We start from the raw sequence: 15,983 nt of genomic DNA, 5'->3' as shown, positions 1-15,983 counted from the left end.
GTTTTGCTAGTTGTCTTGATACTATCGCTATGTCGCGCTACCCACCACTTGTTTATCAAGCCTCCCAAATTGCCATGAAACAACCTCTAACTTTTTCCACCATCCCAGCAAACCGTTGTTTGGCTATGTTCCACTTTGCTCAGCCCCTCTTATACCGTTGCTAATTGCAGGTGCAGTTGCAGGTTCTTCTATGTTGGGACATGGATATCATGGGATATCACAATATCTTTTATTTAATTAATGCATCTATATACTTGGTAAAGGATGGAAGGCTCGGCCTTTTGCCTGGTGTTTTGTTTCACTCTTGCCGCCCTAATTTCCGTCATACCGGTGTTGTGTTCCTTGATTTTGCGTTCCTAACACACACAGGGTTTATGGGCCCCCCTAAACAGTTCGCTTTGAATAAAACTCTCCCAGCAAGGCCCAACATTGTTTTACCATTTGCCTAATAACAACTAAAACTTGCATAGGGACTTTCCGGACCCCGAGGATAATTAATTAACAACCCCGGGCCAGTCCTCCTCATGAGTGTTGGTCCAAAACGGGCAGACTGCGGGGCCACCATGGGGCAACTCATGGATTGGTTTTACTCGTAGGCTGACCTATCCGATTGTGGCCTGAGACGAGATACGCGCGGCTCCTATCAGGGTGTCGGCACGTCGGGAGGTCTTGCTGGTTTTGTTTTACCATTGTCGAAATGTCTTGTGAATCGGGATTCCGAGCTTGATCGAGTTGTTCCGGGAGGAGTATTTTCCCCCGTTGATCGTGAGAGTTTGTGATGGACTAAGTTTGGACACCCCTGTAGGGTTTAAACTTTCGAGAGACGTGCCCGCAGTTCTGTGGTAGATGGGGGTTTTTAATATCCGGTTGTAGTGAACTTGACACCAAATCCGAATTAAAATACACCAACCGCGTGCGTAACCGTGATCGTCTCTTTTCGACGAAATTCGGGAAGAGAACACAATTGGGTTATGTTTGAACGTAAGTAGTTCAGGATCATTTCTTGATTATTACTAGTTTGTGACCGTTTGTGTAGTTTGTCATCTTATTCGTGTACTCGTAAGTTAGCCACCATATAATGCTTAGTGATGTTGCAGCCTCACCACTTACCCATTCCATACCCATTAAGCTTTGCTAGTCTTGATACCCATGGCTATGGGATTGCTGAGTCCTCGTGGCTCACAGATTACTACAACAAAAGTTGCAGGTACATGTAATGCGATGATCTGACGTGAAAGCGATGCTTGATTGCGCTTGGATTCTTCTTCTTCGATCAAGGGATAGGTTCTGGGTCGGGAGTCTAGGCTAGCAGGGTGGATGTCGTTCTTCTTTTTCGTTTGATTTCATCTGTACTCGGAACCTGCTCTTCTGTATGATGATTGCTATGTATTGATGTATTATTGTATTGATTGATGCTGCAGCTTGTGGCGAGTGTAAGCCTTTATCTAGTACTCTCATCTATTCAATACATGGTAATGTTGTAATGATATCCACCTTGCTATGGGCTCGAAATGCGATTGTGCCCCAATCATGAATTCATCACGTGATTGGGATAGAATCACATCTTGGGCGCTACAGTGCCTCTAGTCCCGGTTCGTCTCACGAACCGGGACTAAAGGGACTCGTGGGGTCCCAGCCTGACACCAGCCTGCCACCACCCCTTTAGTCCCGGTTTGTGTTACGAACCGATACTAGAGGTTCAACACGAATAGGGACTAATGATTCCCGCCCCCTAGCCGTTGGAACCGGCACTAATTGCCATATTAGTACCAGTCCGTTTGCAAACCACAACTAATGGGGCTCATGTAAAGTCGTTTATCTACTAGTGTATATCGTCACAGTCCAATCAATTTAGATTGGCAAGCCAAAACAATGAGTATTTGTCACAATGGGCAGGAAACCATTATTCCTTCTGATAGCAGCAATACTACTTCTTCAACATTTTTAGACCCTGATGTCTACTACACAACCTTCTTCTTGTAGACGTTGTTGGGCCTGCAAGTGCACAGGTTTGTAGGACAGTAGCAAATTTCCCTCAAGTGGATGACCTAAGGTTTATCAATCCGTGGGAGGCGTAGGATGAAGATGGTCTCTCTCAAACAACGCTGCAACCAAATAACAAAGAGTCTCTTGTGTCCCCAACACACCCAATACAACGGTAAATTATATAGGTACACTAGTTCGGCGAAGAGATGGTGATACAAGTGCAATATGGATGGTAGATATGGGTATCTGTAATCTGAAATTATAAAGACAGCAAGGTAGCAAGCGATAAAAGTGAGTGTAAACGGTATTGCAATGGTAGGAAACAAGGCCTAAGTTTCATACTTTCACTAGTGCAAGTTCTCTCAACAATAATAACATAATTGGATCACATAACTATCCCTCAACATGCAACAAAGAGTCACTCCAAAGACACTAATAGCGGAGAACAAACAAAGAGATTATGGTAGGGTACGAAACCACCTCAAAGTTATCCTTTCTGTTCTATCTATTCAAGAGTCCGTAATAAAATAACACGAAGCTATTCTTTCCGTTCGATCTATCATAGAGTTCATACTAGAATAACACCTTAAGACACAAATCAACCAAAACCCTAATGTCACCTAGATACTCCATTGTCACCTCAAGTATCCGTGGGCATGATTATACGATATGCATCACACAATCTCAGATTCATCTATTCAACCAACACAAAGTACTTCAAAGAGTGCCCCAAAGTTTCTACTGGAGAGTCAAGACGAAAACGTGTGCCAACCCCTATGCATAGGTTCATGGGCAGAACCCGCAAGTTGATCACCAAAACATACATCAAGTGGATCACGTGAATATCCCATTGTCATCACAGATAAACACGGCAAGACATACATCAAGTGTTCTCAAATCCTTAAAGACTCAATCCGATAAGATAACTTCAAAGGGAAAACTCAATCCATTACAACAGAGTAGAGGGGGAGAAACATCATAAGATCCAACTATAATAGCAAAGCTCGCGATACATCAAGATCATGCCATAGAGAGAACACGAGAGAGAGAGAGAGAGAGAGATCAAACACATAGCTACTGGTACATACCCTCAGCCCCAAGGGTGAACTACTCCTTCCTCGTCATGGAGAGCGTCGGGATGATGAAGATGGCCACCGGTGATGGGTTCCCCCTCCGGCAGGGTGCCGGAACAGGCTCCCGAGAGGTTTTTGGTGGCTATAGAGGCTTGCGGCGGCGGAACTCCCGATCTATTGTTGTCTTCGATGTTGTTAGGGTATATGCAAATATATAGGCGAAAGAAATCGGTCGGAGGAGCCTCAAGGGGCCCACGAGACAGGGGGGCGCCCAGGGGGGTGGGCGCGCCCTCCTATCTCCTGGCCTCCTCGAAGCTTCCCTAGCTTGTACTCCAAGTCTCCCGGATCATGTTCGTTCCAAAAATCATGCTCCCGAAGGTTTCATTCCGTTTGGACCCCGTTTGATATTCCTTTTCTTCGAAACACTGAAATAGGCAATAAAACGGCAATATGGGTTGGGCCTCCGGTTAATAGGTTAGTCCCAAAAGTAATATAAAAGTGTATAATAAAGCCCGTAATCATTCAAAACAGATAGTATAATAGCATGAATGCTTCATAAATTATAGATACGTAGGAGACGTATCAGAGCCTGATAAGTTTCAGAAGGAAATTGATAAAGGATCTATGGGCTACTATCTTTATCCCTTATCTTGTGACTCTGCTGATACCGATGATGAAAATACTTTGGAGGAACTTAACTTGGTATAGTGAGCCTAACAGGCGGCGGCAGTCCAGTACGATTGCTTGCATTTCTCTTGAATTGAACTAGCCCTTGGGAAAGGTAGACGTGAAGGTACCATGATTTCTCACTTTATAGAAGCGTTAGAGCTCGGCTGGCACAGTGATCGAAAGATGCGCGACCAAAACAACTTGAAACTGCCCAAGCACCTTTTGCTTTTCCTAATATCATCCCTTCGGGTAGTTGGATATGAGCACATTCAAATTGGAATTCTTCTGATCCAAGATCCAATAGAAGTTTTGAGGTAAGAGGTACCGTGAGAAGATTTCTTTGTTCGATACCCAGTTTTTGATCTCGCAAGCAAGGAAATCGAAGAATAGCTCAGTATTATTACGTCTGGTAGTGAGCTCTGCCCTAGAGAATGAAGACTCCAAGTAGCATCTCAGTCTCGATTTTTGCCTTCTCGGGAGATGACTTGTGATAAGCAAGTCAACCATGTCCTAAAGAAGTAGTGGGAGTGCATGGTTATAAAGGAAGGCGCGAATGTATTACGGAGCGAAGAAGCTTTAGAGAAAGTTCTACCTCGCGGGTGAAACCATAGATTGGAAGGTGTAGGTCACTCACCCGTTTAAACAAAGAGAAATCATAGAGCATAGCTCGTTTGTAATGCCCCTGTCTGAACTGACAACAGGATTTAGGTCGTCCCGGCCAGTAACAAAGGAGAAATTCCCTTGCTTGTTAGGAGTTCCTTTAGTTTGCAGTTGAGTGCAGCAGGATGGTTCTCTCTGTGTATTCCTGAAAAAGTGATTGGAGGTTCGTTGCTTACCTTAAGTCATTATCAACCGAAACTCATAGAGAAAGGGATCCACAAAACCCCTCGCCATTACCGTATGAGCAGGTTTTTAAAGCCTGCAAGTTAAGTTGTTGGCTGCTCTTAGAGATAGAGTGCCAACATGAGACCTATTTGTTAGCTTTGAACCGGGAAGGTCCCTCAACCATACCGTGATATGAACCAGTGGCTTCCCTACCGAAACCCAAGATCAAATATTGGGTTGTGCGGACCACTAATTTGATACATATTATCACAATTTGCAAGGCTTGTGACATGTTCAAGTAAATGAGCTGTGGGTATAGGTATAGGTTAGGGGGCCGTCAACCCTTGTGGGGCTGGGTGGGGTATCCTGAACTACTAGAGCAGGTCCCCCTTGTGGCACCGGTTAAACCTTTGCTAATGGTGGAATTGCCAAACCTTTGCCCATGCCGAACTGCCAAAGACAACGTTGGCATGATCGATCCGCCGCCGGAGATGGAGCCCCCGGGAGACGAAGCCGACAAGTCGCAGGAGCTCGTCTTCACCAAGCCCGCACTACGGACGCCGACGCCACGGAGTTCGATGCCCCGGAGGTCAACGCCACGGAGGCCGCCCCCACTTTGTCACGACGGCTCCATGGTGGACGACGACACGGAAGCTCGCTGAGATGCCGCCCACTTCGTCACAACGTCGCCGTGGAGGTCGGCGGCACCGAAGTCGTCACCACCGCTCTTTGTCTAGTTCATCATGATGGTGCCACGGAAGAGGATGACATGGAGCTCGCCCAGATGCCACCCGCCATCAATGTCGTCATGCCAGGATCCATTAAGGTCGGTGGCCACCGCCATGGAGGTCGATGCCCCGGAGGTCGCCATCACCACTCGCGTACACCTCGTCACAGCGGTACGTTGAGGACGTCGACATGGAGCACGCCATGAAGTCGCCCACTGTCGATGTCGCGAAGCCGGCGCCCTGGCGGACGACGCCATAGAGGACGCCATCGCCCACTTCGTCACAACGGTGACATCGATGACGGCGATGTTAGAGTTAACCTTGTTGTTTTTGTTTTTTTTCGTTACATTTACTTAGTGTCTTGCACGTAGACATGCTCAACCATTAGGCTGCGGCCATACACTCTCGTAGAGATGAGATGGCGTGTGTGTACAAGCTAGTGATGAGTAGGTAGTCTGCTGCATGGATGTGTTGGTTAGCAAAATGGGTACAGCTCCGTAGAGTCACAACGTCCAAGTCTGGGTGGAGCAAGAAGCGGACGCAATCAGATGTGGCGTGCGTCAAGTGTGTCGTGGGTAAGCTCATATCTGTTGCAAACTTGGAGGTGACTCAAGCTTGTACGCGTGTGTGCTGGAGTGATTAAGGTGTCAAGCCGTTAGTGGCGTGGCCGTGTGTGTTGCATGCAGAATTATGTGGAGTGCATGCAAGGTAGTGGTTAGTGGGTGCGTTGGGGTTGGGTTAGTCCGGCTACTTAATCCCATGTAATCATGTCCATTGTTAAGAGAGTAAGAGAAACGGAAAAGGAACAAGTTGTGTGGTGCCCCAAAATTTCCTGCGTCCTTTTCTTCCACCTCTAGTACATGTATGTTTTCTTGAGAGAATCCTTGGGCTGAGAGAGTTGCAAGGTAGAGAAGAAGCGGCGCTGCGAGAGGTGGCGCCAACACGCGATGCAGAGGTCGCCGAGATGCCGCCCGCCGTCGATGTCGTCAAGCCAGTGCCATTAAGGTCGGCGGCGCGGAGGTCACCGCCGCCGCTTGCGCCTACTCCGTAAGTCACTACGGCGTCGCGGAAGCCAACGGCATGGAGTTTGCCACCACACCACCCGCGCACTCTTTGTCACGTCGACGATGGGGACTCGGAGGTCGGAGCTCGTTGACCCGATCCACCATCCGTTTCGTCGAGCCGGACGGACACCACCCAAGATGAAGACTTGGCTCTCGGCCTCACTTCGTCAGGCCAGCGCGACGTAGACGTGGACAGGCGCATCAACCAGCTGGAACCCGTGGTACACTTGGCCATACCGGCCGGAGGTCGCCGATGACTTACGTGATGGTATTGAAGGCGGCTTCATCGGACTGCTTCGATGCAGCTCGTAGCAAGATGTACTCCGATTCCATTTTCAGCAAGGATCGAAGACGGCGCCCCTGGGCTGCTGACACACCGAACCTGACAGTGTACTCGCCGGCGTGCTCCTGTCACGCTCGCCGGGATATCACCTTGGACGGCTCTTCATCAACTGGCTAGTCACGTCGGTGCGCCGGTCCTCCATCAGGCTGGCCGGAAGTGCGTCAGTACGCACACGCGTGTGTGAGCTGCCACGAGCCGGCCGGCTACTCACCCATCACACATGCATGTTTACATGTACGTGCATGACATGAAGCTAGCCAAGAAACACAAGCAAGCAACGCGCGCAGGAGGGTCGATTGTGTAAAACAAGATATTTTGGGAACTGCACGACACCCCTAACCGGGGTGTGGCTATCTCATTATATAGAGGTACCCAAGGGGTACAATACAACGTTACAATACAGAGGCTCAGAGAAGGCCGAGAGCTCATATGACGGTGCAGGCTGAAGATGCAGACCATAGGCAGCAGTACTACTGACATAGCGCAAAATACGCTTGACGGCTGACCAGTGAGACGTCCTGGGTGCATGCAAAAACTGACAGACACGGTTAACTGCATAGGAGATATCAGGCCTGGTGATAGTGAGATATTGCAGACCACCAACAATACTGCGATACTCAGTAGCATCATCAGCCGAGAGAGAGTCACCATCAAGAGCAGACAACCGATCAGTAGCAGACATCGGAGTGAAAACAGGTTTGCATTTGAGCATTCCAGCACGACGCAACAAGTCCAAGGAGTACTTCTTCTGAGTGAGAGTCAAACCTGCAGAGGACCGTGAAACCTCAAGACCAAGGAAAAAGTGAAGAGCACCCAAATCCTTGACAGCAAAATCATCACGAAGAGCAACCACAAGGCGATCAGCTGCAGCAGCCGAAGAACTGACAAGGATGATATCATCAACATAAACCAGGATATACATCGTAACCTCAGGGCGCTGGAGGAGGAATAGTGATGTATCAGCAGTGGATGGAGTAAACCCAAGAGCCCGAAGAACGGATCCAAGGCGAGCATGCCATGCACGAGGAGCCTGTTTCAGTCCATACAGCGCCTTGACCAGATGACAGAGATGATGAGGTCGTGTCGGATCAACAAAACCAGGCGGCTGACGCATATAAACCTCCTCCTCCAGAATGCCATGGAGAAAGGCATTCTGTACATCAAGCTGACGAAGGAACCATCCACGAGTAATCGCAAGAGACAGTAGTAACCGAATGGTAGTAGGCTTGATAACTGGACTGAACGTGTCTTCATAATCAAGACCATACCTCTGTTTGAAGCCCTTGGCGACTAACCGTGCCTTGTAACGCTCAATGGAACCATCAGCATGGCGCTTGACCTTGAAAACCCACTTGGAATCAATGATGTTGACACCAGACTTTGGAGGAACAAGACGCCAAGTATCATTCTGTTGGAGGGCATAAAACTCTTGTTCCATTGCAGCACGCCAATGAGGAATACTCAACGCATCCTGAAAGTGACGAGGCTCTGCATTAGGGTCGCCAGCAGTATGAGCCATGCACGCAGCAAGCCACGCAACCGTGCCATCTGTCCGCTCTTTCGGGCGAAACACACCAGACTGGCTCCGTGTGCGCGGTCGAAGTGTGACGGCAGAATCTGCCGGAGCCGGAGCTGGAGCAGAATCAGCAGAGGTCGTGGACGAGGCCGAAGCCGAGTCCGGCGAGTCAGGCTCCCCGGTGGCCGAGGCAGGCGACGAGGCCGCTGGGCTAGCGACAGCACCGGCCGGCCCAGGGGACGCCCCCGCCAGTGGCCCAGGCGAGCCACGCAGGGCTGGTGACGCCCGCGAGCCAGGCGAGCCGAGCGAGGGTCCCGCTGGTGTGGACGAGGCTCGCGGGTCGGGCGAGGTGGCCACTGGCGAAGCCTGCGAGCCGGGCGAGGCGGCTACTGGAGTGGCCGGGTCCTGCGAGTCGGACGAGGCGGGCGAGGCACCCGCCACTGGCGCTGGCGTGGGTGAGCCAGGCGGGCGGACCGCCTCGGGCAACCGGAGAGCGGGTTGGCGGGTGCCACCCGTTATGCATGGCACATGCACGTCCCGACCAGAAGAATCATCAGCGACCTGTTCATCAAGGAGCTCGAGGCGAGCACCGCGTCCAATACCTGCAGCATGATTAGGAAGCAACGCAGGGGCATATGCAACATCCACAAACTGATCAGGCGTAGGTGTAGACACAGGCATTGGTGGTGTGGAAGTGGAAGTGGTGAGGTCAGTCGGAAGTGCACGAAAGGGAAACACATTTTCATCAAACACAACGTCACGAGAGATGTAGACGCGGTTGTACCCTTTGTGAAGAGAACTGTACCCAAGAAAGACACACTTCTTAGACCTGAACTCTAGCTTGCGCTTGTTGTATAGACGGAGATGAGGCCAGCAGGCACACCCAAACACCTTGAAGAAAGTGTAGTCCGGAGTCTCATTAAGCAAGAGCTCAAGCGGAGTTTGCATTTTCAGAAGCCTCGAGGGTAGCCTGTTTATAAGAAAACAAGCTGTAGAGAAAGCATCACTCCAAAACCGAAACGGGACGGAGGCATGAGCTAGCAAGGTTAAGCCAGTTTCAACAAGATGACGATGCTTACGCTCAGCAGCACCATTCTGCTGATGTGTGTGAGGGCATGACACGCGGTGCGAGATCCCAAGCTCATTAAAAAACGAGTTGAGGTTGTGGTATTCACCCCCCAGTCGGATTGGACATGGATGATTTTGTGCTTAAGAAGGCGCTCAACATGTGCTTGAAACTGAATGAAGACATCAAACACATCAGACTTTCGCTTAATAAGATATAACCAAGTGAAACGGCTGTAAGCATCAATGAAACTGACATAATAATTGTGACCACTAACGGATGTCTGGGCATGACCCCATACATCAGAAAACACAAGCTCAAGAGGATGTTTTACAACACGACTAGACTCTGAAAACGCAAGCTGATGACTCTTGCCCTGCTGACAAGCATCACAAATTGTTTCAGCAGTTTTATTGGACACAACTGGTAGATCATGACGATGCAAAATATGTCGAACTATGGGAGTCGCCGGGTGACCAAGGCGCGCATGCCAGTGTGTAGGCGACACACGAACACCACTGAACACCTGAGGAGAGGACGACGTGGAAGAGGAGCGCGGCGCATCAAGTGCATACAGGCCATGGCGAAGACGACCGCTAAGCAGAACGGCCATCGTGTCCCGATCCTTGATAAAGAAACGAAAGGGGTGAAACTCAGCAAGGACATTGTTATCACGGGTAAGTTGAGGAATGGACAACAAACTACGTGTAGCAGAAGGAACACGAAGGACATTAGATAGATGCAATGTGCGAAAGTTGTGTGCAAGGAGAGAAGCCTGACCAACATGAGAGATGCGCATACCTGCTCCACTAGCGGTGTGCACCTGATCATGACCACGATATGGCTCCTGAGTAGAGAGCTTACCCATCTCACCGGTGAGGTGGTTGGTAGCTCCAGTGTCCATATACCATGCAGGATCAACGGAGTATGACGGAGTGCGACCATGATCATGACTCGTCACAGCAGCGGCGGCCTGCTTGTCGTTCCCCTTTCCGTTGTTGCCAAGGCCTAGAAAATTCTGCCTGTAGCGACGATGACAGCGAGAGGCAATGTGGCGCTCCAAGCCACATAGCTGGCACGCCTGTTGGGCACCACAAGAAGAACAACACGCCATGGGCCGGTTACCACCTGTGATGGTCGGAGCGCTGCCCCTCGAAGCTGGTGATGAGGGCAGCGCTGGTTTGCCTCCGGACGAAGATGACCGCTGAGGCTTGCCGCGAGTTGCGGTATTGGCGGAGGCGAAACTGGGAGAGACTCGGCGCGCCTTGATGCGCTGCTCGCGGCCAAGCAGACGGGCGTAGAGCTCACGAGGTGGTAGCGGGTCATCGCGACCGTGAACGTTCTCAATGAGATTGTCATAATCATCATACGAAGGTGGTGAACTCCTGATCCTGTAGCGACTGGCCGATGGAGGCCAATGTGTCGGCGAGACCCCGCATCTTGTTGAAGTAGTCGGTGATGCTGAGGTCACCAAGCTTCGTCTCACCCAACTCGGTGCGGATAGAGTGAGCACGCGCCTGAGACTGAGAGGCAAAACTGGTGTGAAGCGCCGCCCACGCCTCCCGGGATGTAGCGGCGAAGATGACCAGTGACGAGACGCTCGGGGTGAGCGAGGACTGGATGGCGGAGAGGATGGCCTGATCCTGGGCCACCCAGGTGTGGTACGCTGGGTGGTGGGGTGGTGGACACGGTATGGACCCGTCAACATATCCCTCCAAGTAGCGGCTCCACAGAAGAGGCAACACCTGGGCACGCCAGGACAAGTAATTATCCGGCGCAAGCTTCACCGGTAGCAGATGTGAAAAGTAGAACGGTGACGACGCGGCGACCGGGTCGGTATGAGCAGCAGACACCGGATACAGTGCAGGAAACCCGGGAGGACCAGCAGCGTGGGCCCCGTAGGGCGGGACGACCGCGGCCCCGGGAGGATGCGGCTGTGGTGCGGCCGCAGCCCCGTACGACGGCTGTAGCGAGGCAGCCGCCTCTCCTGTGTAGGAGGCCGCAGCCCCGTGCGGCCCTGGGTAGGCTGCGTAGGGGTGGCTCGGTGGCGCCGCCGGTGGTTGATGTAGAGGCGGCGCACCAAACGCCGGCCACGAGGATGGCGGCAGCGGCGGAGCACCAGGAGCCATCGGAGGCGCGCCATACGGGTAGTAGCCGTAGGGCGAGGGCGCGGTAGCGCCATAGGCCGGCGGCGGGGCGGCGCCGTAGAGCGGCGGCGCGGCGGCATCGGCCGCGACTGGGGCTAGGTCACCCGAGGTCTCGCCATGCGGGCGAGATTGGATCGGGGACCCAGGCGGCGGCGGGGCCCCATAGGCCGCCACGAGAGGCCCAGAGGCGAGGAACGGCGAAGAAGGGGCAAGGACCGGCGCGGCGGCGGCCACGGCGACGGAGGTCGGCGCGACGGCGGCGGCGGCGGGAGCAGCGGAAGACATCGTGATCGTGACCTAAACTGATACCATGTAAAACAAGATATTTTGGGAACTGCACGACACCCCTAACCGGGGTGTGGCTATCTCATTATATAGAGGTACCCAAGGGGTACAATACAACGTTACAATACAGAGGCTACGTATATACAGTCTAACAGATTGTACGGGAGCATGCATGCTATCTCGTAGGCGACATCATCAACGTCCATCTTCACTTTGTCACGGGGAGGTCAACGTCGTTGTCATGGAAGTCGCACACTATCTACTCAACCCAGAACCTACTAACAGGTCATGGGGCATCAGCAACACTATCCGGAGTCGAGGAAAGCAGCGACATGCCATCATCATCTGTGCCTGGGAAGACGGTGCCCGCGTCCCGCTCGAGAAGGATGATGTTCCGCCGCGGCGCCACCCGCGTCACCCTCATCGGAGACTGGAGTCAAGAAAGGTGACGCCATCCGAAGACAAGGCGCGACGGCGAGGCGAAGCGACGCGACTTCAACAACACCATCCCTCTACGATCTCGTGAGACGACGCCGACTGCCGTGGACTCGGCGTTGACCACACAGGCCATGGTGGCGTGAGCAACGCGACGGTCATACACTAACGTTTGGTCTCCACCGACAATTACCCCCGCAAGGTGTAGCCCCTTGCACACTCTGAGAAGCTATTGATCGTCGAGAAGTCTGAGCCGAGCGCGATCCATGCTACCCCAACAACAACTCCGCCAACTCCACCAAGACCGACGAGGCACGGCGGCACGGGCGGAGACAGGGGGTGCGAGCAGGGGTCAGACACCCCCCATCGCCTCGCCCCCCCTATGCGTTTCGGTTACCAGGTACTTATACGTATAGTGCAGATCTGTTGTACATACACAGAGTAAATTGCACAAAACCATCACTTTGAAGGCTAGGTTTGTGAAAAACACTATAATACATTTTTTTTCGCAGAAAACACCATGTCTACGATAATCTTTTTGCAAATAACATTAATCGGCGGCTTTGGCTCGGTTGACCGCGTTTATGACAGATGGGGCCTGCCAGTTAGGTTGACGTGGCACCACTTAACATCTCACATATAACGACAGACAATTGATACCATTATCATCATGTGTGACCTTGTGGGATCCGCCTGTCATTGAAAGAAAGAAAAGCTGGTTCCTCCACTGTATCGCACCAAATAAAGTCAACCACCCCGTCCTGCCGCCGCCCACTGTACCGCACCAAATAAAGTCAACCACCCCGTCCTGCCGCCGCCCACTGTATCGCCCCGTCGCCGTCGTCCACTGTACCGCCGCCGCCCGTCCCGCCGCCGTCTGCGGCGAAGTGCCCGCAGACGCACGTGCCGCCGTCCTTCCCACGCTCCTACGTCGCCCCCTCCCTCATCCTCTCCTCCCTCTCCGGCGTGCACCTGGACTCCGCGGTCTTCGCTCCCGGCGGCGCCGGCGCCGGCGCCATCCACCTCCGTGTGTTCTTCAGAGGGCCCTACCTGCTCCGCCTCGCCACGGACGCAGGGGACTCCATGGCCGTGCGCCTTGGCTGGCAGCCACACCTTCTGCCGGTTCTCGACCCAGAGGCGGCGGTGCCGGACGCCGAGCACTGTGCGCCGCTGCACACGGCTGCTGCGCGGGGCAACTGGGAGAGGTGAGCAAGCTGGAGGGGCGGCCTTCCACCACATGCCGAGGACGCCGTGAGCGTGCTCCAGGACGACTAGATCGCCGGAGGTCGCGGCAAGGGCTCCCTGTTCTTGCGAGATCCGTGTCAAATTGGAGTGGAGGACCACGAATATGAGGTGCAGAAGGGGACGACAGCTCGATTCTTGCCGGATTGGGAGGAGTGTTGGTTAACGGCGGCGAAATTGGTGGAACTCAGGGGCCCTCGACGGCGGCAGCGCTGTGCTGGCTTGGGGAGAGAGAGAGATTAGGGAGGAGAGAAGAACGGGATGAAATGCTGACAAATGGGCCCCGTGTCCAGGAAAACGGTTCAACTAACGGCGTTAAGAATTTGTTCCACATCAGCCTGATTGGCGGGTCCCATCTGTCATAAACATGCTTAGCCGAGGCAAATCCGCCGATCAGTGTTATTTGCAAAAAGATTACCGTAGACGTGGTGTTTTCTGCGAAAAAAATGTATTGTAGTGTTTTTCGCAAACCTAGCCTTCAAAGTGGTGGTTTTGTGCAATTTACTCAGGTACACACGTCTATTTAATTAATTTTATATTATTATAATGGCCTAACACGCCACTTTCCAGCCCAAAGGCCCAACGTGAGAAAGCATTGCTTGATGCCTTGATCTCTAGATGTACGCATCAGAAAAAGGGATTGCGTTGCATGCAGCCATGAGATCTGGCAGTCAGTTCCCTGTAATTTTGTTCATGGGCATCGTGGCTCCTGGGTCTGGTTGCTCGGTACGCCCCAGCGCCGCCGCGGTCGCCATCGCCTCTCGGCTCTCGCTGCTTCCGCCGTTGTGGCTCAGGGCCGAGGGCACTCCACTCCAGCGAGGATTGAATCCATGATAGAGGCTATGACAGTTTGTTTCCTTCACCGGCATCATGCATCACAAAATCAACTTCAAGGAATTGAGATAGGAATTGAGGTACTTACTGCTAAACACTAATAATCTTTGAGAATTAGTACAATTCCTTTGAAGACAGTAGGATTGTAATTTAAGAATCTAATTTTACTCCTCATTTAATGTTTCAATGACTGAAGTATGAAGAGAGAAAATATAACAAAAAAATCGTTTCTCAAACCCATTGCTTCTGGGCTAAATATTAGCGAAAATGCAGATCCACCTAAGGAGCAACAGGTAGATGGTAATTCCAACCCAAATCCAGTTGATATGCTACAAATAGAAATGTATTTTTTTATATTACTAAACATATATTTCCACACATTCATATCAATTACACTTTTGATATTATGTTATTGTTTTGTGTCTTTCGAACAATCATTATCTTCCTCGCCCCCCTCATGTCTAAATCCTGACTGCGCCCCTGCACGGTGGCGAGGGCGAGTGCGGCCACCGCAAAGGCCATGCTACTTGCGGCGCGTGTACCGACGAGGACACGGGCTCTGCCGCCGCCCACACACACATCAGCATCATCTTCCAGTTTTCTTTTTATTTATTTTCCATGTTCCTATCTTTTTTATTTCGAGTGAAGTCCTGTATAATTTTCATGACATAAATTTTCCCATATGAAAAAATACAATGTTTATCAATATGCACTTTTTTTATTTCTATTTTCATTATTGCGTATTTTGAAAGATAAACCTGAAGTTTTTCTAAAATTTATCTGGATTTCAAAATTTTCAATGTATACTAAAATTTATTTGTGTAAATTCATGAATCTTCATTCAGGACCACAAGCACACAATATTTTGCATCTTCATCATATTTTTAAAATACAGAATTACGAAAAATTGACAACATTGTATTTTAAAAACTGTTCAATGTGTATTAAAAATTATTGTGTAATAATTATAAATTCTAGAAATGTACTGACATGTTAAGCGTGTTAGTAGTTTTACACAATATTTTATGAATACACATTGAACATTTTCCAAAAGCATGATGAGCATTTTTTGGAATACACGTTCCAGTTCATGTTCATTTTTCATTTTGGTATTGTTTTTTCCCATATGAAAAAGAAAGAAATCTAAGAAAAATTACAACTGCCACAAGATTCAACGAAAGTGTTAGTCCGTTTAGAAAAATGTTCAACATGTTTTTGAAAAATGTTCCATGATTATTAAAATTTTGTAAATGTGTTATTCAAAAATGTTTGTCATGCATTAAAAAATTTAACAACCTGTATATCAAAATGAAAAAAAGAACATGAACTTGAACAGCGTGTTTATGTCACATCTATTAAAAAATTGAACAAAATGTATGTCATGCATTAAAAATTAACAACATGTATTTCTTTTATATTTATTATTATTACACAATAATTTTATTAAAAAGTTCAACAGTTTTTAAAAATACAACATTGTCATTTTTTAATAATTGTTTATTTAAAAAATACAATGGAAATACACTAGTTGTGCATGCTTCTGGTCTTGAATGAAGATACATATTTACACAATAATTTTTAATATAGGTTCAACTATTTAAATCCATATCAATTTGAGAAAAAAATTATCTTTATCTTTTCAAAGTACACAATATTAAAAATTGAATAAAAATATAATATGTTTAGTGATGATGCAGGGGAGGGGGCCATGCCCCCCCCCCCCCACCCACCCACCCACCCATCCAAGAATGATAGAATTGTGTTTATACC

The sequence above is a fragment of the Triticum dicoccoides genome, chromosome 5B (assembly GCF_002162155.2).
Source record: "Triticum dicoccoides isolate Atlit2015 ecotype Zavitan chromosome 5B, WEW_v2.0, whole genome shotgun sequence".
Taxonomy (NCBI): Eukaryota; Viridiplantae; Streptophyta; class Magnoliopsida; order Poales; family Poaceae; genus Triticum; species Triticum dicoccoides.
This window is presented reverse-complemented; position numbering follows the sequence as displayed.